The sequence below is a fragment of the Saccostrea cucullata genome, unplaced genomic scaffold, assembly GCF_032062105.1.
Source record: "Saccostrea cucullata isolate Sc308-1 unplaced genomic scaffold, CSIRO_AGI_Scuc_v1 ctg6255, whole genome shotgun sequence".
In the NCBI taxonomy this organism is placed as follows: domain Eukaryota; kingdom Metazoa; phylum Mollusca; class Bivalvia; order Ostreida; family Ostreidae; genus Saccostrea; species Saccostrea cuccullata.
In genome coordinates, this window is record NW_026927587.1 from 67 (window position 1) to 7,618 (window position 7,552).

Here is a 7,552-nt window from a genome sequence, read left to right on the forward strand (position 1 = left end):
TTATAGGACTTGGTCGCATAACTCTTCCAATTTCATTGTATGGAATTTTTTCATGAATAAATTTTATGCATACTTGGACTTTAATTTTTCATCATTTTGAGAAAACATTTTAGCTCACCTGAGCCAAAGGCTTAAGTGAGCTTTCGGATCAATATATGTCTGTTGTCTGTCGTCGTTGTTGTAAACTTTCACATTTTCATCTTCTTCTCAAGACCACTGGGCCAATTTCAACCAAACCTGCCACCAACCAACCTTTGTTGGAAGGGGATTCAGGTTCAAATGAAGGGCCATGCTCTCTTCCGAGGGAAGATAGCTCTGAATTAATGAAAACCTGATGGCATATTTTAATAACCAGAAAAGTATAGCTACTGGTTTGTACTTTAAACACAGAAAAGTGGCAGTTGCGACTTGAAACTTCACAACAGCAAACCAGAAGTCTCTGGTTTAAACTTATAGCAAACGAAAAGAAAAGTACTTAAGCAGCTGGGATTTGAAATTTTACAACAGCAATAAATAGAATAATGATCGTTGATAAAGTCTCTTTATGTTCTTAGTGTAGTCTATTTGTGTGATAAGTTATATAGAAATCAGACCAAAACTGTAGGAGGAGAAGCATTTTGAAACAATTTTACAGTCATTTCTATTTTTAGTAACCATAGCAACACCGTTCATCAAAATTAAAATTAAAATTCGATACACTGAATTATGCATCTTAGTGTATTCTACTTGTGTGCCAAGTTATACTGAAATCCGATCAAAACTGTAGGAGGAGTAGCATTTTGAAAGAATTTCACAGAAATTTCTATTTTTAGTAACCATGGCAACACCGTTCATCGAAATCAAAAACCGATATACAGATTTATGTATCTTAGTGTATTCTGCTTTTGTGTGCCAGAGTATATTGAAATCAGACCAAAACTGTAGGAGGAGTAGCATTTTGAAAGAATTTCACAGAAATTTCTATTTTTAGTAACCACGGCAACACCGTTCATCGAAATCAAAAACCAATATATAGAATTATGTATCTTAGTGTATTCTACTTGTGTGCCAAGTTATACTGAAATCAGACCAAAAACTGTAGGAGGAGTAGCATTTTGAAACAATTTTACAGATATTTCTATTTTTAGTAACCAAGGCAACACCGTTCATCGAAATCAAAATCCGATAAACAGATTTATGTATCTTAGTGTAGTCTACTTGTGTGCCAAGTTATACTGAAATCGAGCAAAACTGTAGGAGGAGTAGCATTTTGAAAGAATTTCACAGAAATTTCTATTTTTAGTAACCACGGCAACACCGTTCATCGAAATCAAAAACCGATATACAGAATTATGTATCTTAGTGTAGTCTACTTGTGTGCCAAGTTATACTGAAATCAGACCAAAACTGTAGGAGGAGTAGCATTTTTTGAAAGAATTTCTCAGAAATTTCTATTTTTAGTAACCACGGCAACACCGTTCATCGAAATCAAAAACCGACAAGAAACATATATTGACGCAAGCGTCAAAAATCGGCCGCAAACCAATTAATTGTTCCTTTTATGAAGCAACTAAAGACCGAAATGGTATCTGTTTTAAAATATCTTATATTTATCTGTTAATATATATCCTCGTGACATTAAACGCTTGTGCACGACATCGCATGGTTTTCTTAATTAATATATAATGCATGTTTCAGTATTACATGTTATGATGTATATATATAAGCAAAGTACCCCTGGTCCTCTGCGTCAACAAACCGTGGGCCTGTATAATTAAGAGGCATTTACATTATTAAAAGTTTAAAACTAAAGTTTAATGTAATCTACAACTAGATATGCAGTGCAGTTTTAATTTAATAAAAGCGCAACAAATATGTAGGGCTCTTTGCTCTCTCTTAGAGGAAAAAACTAAACTCCCTCTAGATCCGCCACTACATTTCTTCTCTTTCAGTTTCTTTGAGTTGTAGCGGGAAAATTCTTGGCACATTGTAAAACTTGCATTATCCTCGTATGCTAAGGGCAAAATCTTGTAATATTCTGTAGCCTGCTAGGTCTTTTGATGAATTAACATTTAACCATATTTTTGAAAATTCTTATATATGTACATGTGTACACGTCATTTTAAAATAAATACGTACAACAAATCCTGTTTAAATAGAGAAAGTAAAATTGTGCAATATACAAAACGCAGTCTTTGCTTTAGACTATGCCCAACACATGTCATAATTTCTCCGCACCTCAAACATGTCTAAGTTTCTCAATTAGGATTGGATGAAATATACACCTCATTCTTTATTCAAAAATTAATCTGATGTTTATTGTGCGTTCTTGTTAAACATTTAGACGCTCTTTTAAATTACTATTATATTAATGTTAAATATTTTTATTTAAATTGTTTTAACTTCGCAGAAACGCACAGCGACTTCAAACTTTCATATCATATAACCGACCGCCTCCTGGCGGCCGGTAATAAAATAGAATTATGTATCTTAGTGTAGTCTACTTGTGTGCCAAGTTATATTGAAATTAGACCAAAACTGTAGGAGGAGTAGCATTTTGAAAAATTGTTTACAGACAGACGGACAGACAGACAGACGGACGCCGGACACATTATTGCATAAGCTCTTCTGGTCTCTGACCAGTTGCGGAGCTTGAGAAAGCGAATAATGATCATGTATCTCTGAGTGTACAGTACTTGCATGCCAAATTATACGTGTACTATAATCAGACTTACTCTGCGATTTGGAATTGATTTTCAATTATTTCACAGAAATTTCTATTTTTAGTAACCAAGACAACACTGTTCATCGAAATCAAAAACCAATAAATAGAATTATGCATCTTAGTGTAGTCTACTTGTGTGCCAAGTTACATTGAAATCAGACTAGAACTGTAGGAGGAGTAGCATTTTAAATGTTTTTCACAGAAATTTCTATTTTTAGTAACTACGGCAACACCCTTCATCAAAATAGAAAACCGATACACAGAATTATGTATCTTAGTGTAGTTGATGTTGATTAACGTCCAAATCGAGAATTTTTCACTCATATGGAGACGCCACCACTTGCCGGTGGAGAGCTGCAAACCATTATTGAGGAGTTAGAGATCTTCTTCGTGCCAGCACCTACTGCGACACACGGGGCCTTGGTTTATTCAGTCTAATCCGAAGGACCTATCTCCATGTCCCACAGTGGTATTCGCTCCCGCGACATAAGGAACAACTCCTTCGCGACTCTAGAGCAGACGATTTAACCATTGCGCTACGCGGGCGACGTGGTCATCATTTGAGCAAAACTGAACCTACACTACCTCTGCATGCTTCCATAACAAAATGACTGCATCTAGATATTTTTGTCATAGACAAGAAGATATTTTCCCATATATTCCTTTTTACAATTCTCGATGTCCCATTGAGGCCGGGTCATATCCCCTGTGATCATTTTAACAATTTTGAAATTACACTATCTAGCAATAACAGGCAATTTTTAAAATAATTTTGAAACCACACTTGTTATACATCAAAAGAAAGGTCAATTTACAAGGATTTCAATGGTGTAAAGGTTATTCAGATTGGTCAATGTACAAAAAAGATATAGGCATTTGAAATTCAGTAGCATTTCATGTTTTCTGCCAAATTTTCGGTTATCTAAAAAATGAATAATAACACTTGTAAAACAGTAAATTAAAATTTATTTAACACAATTTTAAGTAATTACAAAATTTACAGCTGATTTAACTTCAAAAAACAAATGCAAAGTCTTTTAAACTTGAATTTTTAAATCGCCTGATTCAAGATCATTTTTCAGTTTATAACTGTAGATCGCTGGATCCTCGGAATACTTTATATTGAATCAGGGAAACCAGGCACCTAGAAAGATTTATTCAGTTTTCGATTGACCAAGAGTTACTTCCCGTTGGTCGCCATACTGGAGGTCCAAACGCTCATATTCCTTCATTGTTCAACCAATTTAAAATTTTTATATTTGCTATTCTGAATTAGAAATCATTATTTTTCTGAAGTATATAAATTTTTGGAAGCCTCTTTTATTTAAAAAAAATTATTTGATAAAGATTTTCCACCAAATATTTCTGCTATAGTTTCTTAAACTTGGTAAGACAAAGAGGGAAAATCACTGAGTCGACCTCCAATATGGCGGCCAACGGGAGGTAACTTTCGCTAAATTCAGGCCTATCGAAAACTATCTATTAAAGGAAGTAGACATCAGCAATATTATATAGATTTTATTTACATAATCATGGATGTTAAATTATTATATGTTTAAATATATTGCTATAAAAATGTTATCTTAATATTGCAATAATAATGTTAGAATATTTTTCATTAAATCAATTTGAATCTAATAATTAAACAATACTTCAAAAGTATGTGATATAAAGGTGTATTAATCTGATAAAAAAATCCTGAAAAAGAAATTCCATGTAAAAACAATACATAATAAACTCAACACTAATCTGAGAGAAACAAGAATTCAGAGAGGAATTAAAAGAAAATGTAAAACAAGAAAAAAAAAACAAAAACGAATTTTGTTAGCATATGCAGATCAATAAACCCATCTGGGAAATGAGGGGAAATAACAACTGGACTAAACTATAAAAGGATATCAAGACATGAAAGGGGATTAGGGTGCAAGATACCTGAGACACGACAAAGCCATCATACCACACTTTCTGACCACCTTCTTCAAATCTATTAATTCCTACCCACTAGATCAACTCCTTTAACTCAATTAAAAAGGACTCTTCTACAAGTTTTTTCACATTTTCTGTCAGCTCTTTTGATGTTAAATTTCTTCTAGCCTCACCTTCAGATTTTGTGAAATTGAAAATCTCACTGGTGCTTGTTCTCTGTTGAAGTATATTTTTCCTAGACCTGAGCTGAGCTTTAAGTGCTTCAACTTTATCCTTTTCGTTCATTGGCTTTAATACATTTTCTACCTGATCAATTGTCTGCCACAGTCCCCAGTAGAGGATGTCATTTGTTTGCAAAAGCATATTTTTTTGTTCTCTCAATTTTGCTTCCTCTGCTTTCTTTATTTTTTCCTGAAGAATTGCATACTTTCTTCTTGCAATTTCTTGCTTTCTCTCTGAGAATTTTTCTCTGTTTTCTCCACGTTTTTGTATGCTTCATCTAATATCTGTTTCATCTCCTCCTCATCCTTTGACTGTATCCACTTAATTGTTTTATTCATGGAGAACATTATGTATGATTCTGCAGAGTGTCTTTATGTGTGGCTTATATCTCAGTAAGGCATCCAGGTAAGCAAACACAGACTCACTGAATTTATTGTGTTTAGCTACACTTCTAGTTTCTTGTTGCATCTTTTCACTGGGTTTGTCATACAGACCTCCTGGCAAATGGTCTTTAAAATGATTTTTCGTTAGTTTGGCTACCGAAGGCAGAACAATAGAAAGAATTGTGGAAGTGTCGGCATCGTAATCGGTAGACCGGATGAGTTCAGCATAAATGCTGTCATGCTTAATATTAGAGTCTTGTCCAAAGGGAACCAGTTTCCCTGATATAAAATCATCAATATTATTTGCTGCATCAGTCAAATAATTTGTAAGAGTCAAATAATACTGATTCATTTCCATGAAAGGAATATCTTTTCTTTCAATCAAGTTCCAGAGGGGAGTGGTTATGAACTTGCAAATTAAGCCCAAAGCTCTACATCCAGCAATGAAAAATGGCACTCTCAAGTCATGCAAAACCCACTGGTTGGATCCAAAACCTTAGAGAAATTGTACCATTTTCTCTCTAAAGAAATACACCACACCTGCATTGTGAAACAGAATATTGAATCTGTTTCCTTTGAAAGGAGTCAAAGGAGGACTTCTAAATCGATTTTCCTCTAAATATTCCTTTATAAAAGTCATAAAAGGTCCATGACATCCACTTTTCTCATCACCCATGGTAAGAAAATGCCTTGCAGGCAGTGCGAATAAGCCTTGTAGTTCCAGATTCTGTTTTCTTGGAAAATTGTTTATTCAGAATAGGAACATTACTGTCAAAATATTTATTTTCTGTTAATGCTTTATCTGCAGTCTGAGCAATGTGGACTAATGCAGTCCACAGAAAAAATTGTTTAATCTGCTCAAGACCCTTCTATCTTCATCGTGAAGATTCTCCCAATCCTCAACAATCTCTGGTAGAATTTCTTCTATATGATTCCAACAACTCATTAAACTTCATCTCGGTTGCTGCACGATCAGACATGGTATTTCGTATGTGGTACAAAATATTTTGAGTCAATAAATTTTGATAATCATAATAGCGCGAGTCTATATCAAATAAAATTTCTTTGAATGTGTCTAACGTGTCTTTTGCAGATTTAGTTGTGAGTTCCCGTAGACCAACTACGTATGGTGTCCCTTCAGAATCTCTGAGAGCATAAGCACCAAACTTTGTACCAAAGAGCATTTTGTACCAAATTTTGAAGTTTCATCCGTTTCTATGGTTGTGTCTTTTTGCTGAGCTAATTCTTCTCCAAGTTGTTTTTGAGCTAAATTTAGTCTTTGAATATTCATGTTATTTACAGTTGTAGTTTTAGGCACTCTATTTGGAGTTTTACCTACTAGTTTTAAGCAAGCTTCAATAACTGGGCCAACTCTTTTTGTGCTGACATGGTTTTCTAACAATGAATGAACACACAACTGTACTTCAGAGGTGTATTTTTTTGCATCTTCATCGTACAAGTTAACAATGGGATCTTGAGCTTCCCTTATGCTCCCTTGAGCAACATCTCTTTCATATTCCATTGTTATTAGCTGACGTCGAAGATCATCATTCTCTTTGACTAACTGATCAATGTTTTCTTCTAACACTGCTCTGTTCTCAACTGTCTCTGACTCGGTGTTTTCCAATTTTAAGACTTTACTTCTGTGATAGATTTCTCTTGTTTTACACGTTTCAGTTCTTTTTTAAGTTGCTTTTCACGAGCGATTTGCGTTTCAGATCTACGTTGAAGCTTTTTAACAATTTCAGATTTTTCTTTTAGTTCTCCAGAAAGTGTGACTGTAGAGGTTTTTTCCGACTTAAGCTGAGAAGTCAGGTCTTTAATTATTTCAACTGACGTTGATTCCGTTGGCTTGAGACCTTCAATTTCACTTGGGGGGAAACTTTTCACACTTAATTCTAACTTCGGGAAATCGAATTCCCTACTAAGAAAATCATTTAAGAACTTCTCCCCTTCTACTCTATTTTTTCCCTTGTTTAATTTCTTAAAAAAGTTTTCCACAATTCTTTTTACCCTTTGGTAGTAAGTGTTAAATTTTTTTGAGGCTCCTTCTACGTTTTTGGATTTCTCTAATAAAAAGTTTGCAATTTTTGTAATGGAATTTCCATCATTATTATGCATTTTTACAATATCAGCGTTCTTGTATTTTGTATCCATGTTGCTAAACTAATAATCTCTTTTGATCGTAATGATTTGGTGTTTCTTGCTACTTGAATTCTGTGATATTTCCTCTTCCCTCACGGTGACCAAAGAATTTTCATTGAAAATGTCATGGGAATATACCCGTATTGTTCCTGACACTACTGTCTGGGTACTT

The 7,552-nt window shown here is 34.2% G+C and overlaps 1 pseudogene; it reads right to left on the reverse strand.

The window, feature by feature from the left end:
- Positions 1-5,903: 5,903 nt before the first annotated feature.
- Positions 5,904-6,607, reverse strand: LOC134274880 (uncharacterized; annotated as a pseudogene).
- Between the last annotated feature and the right edge of the window lie 945 nt (positions 6,608-7,552).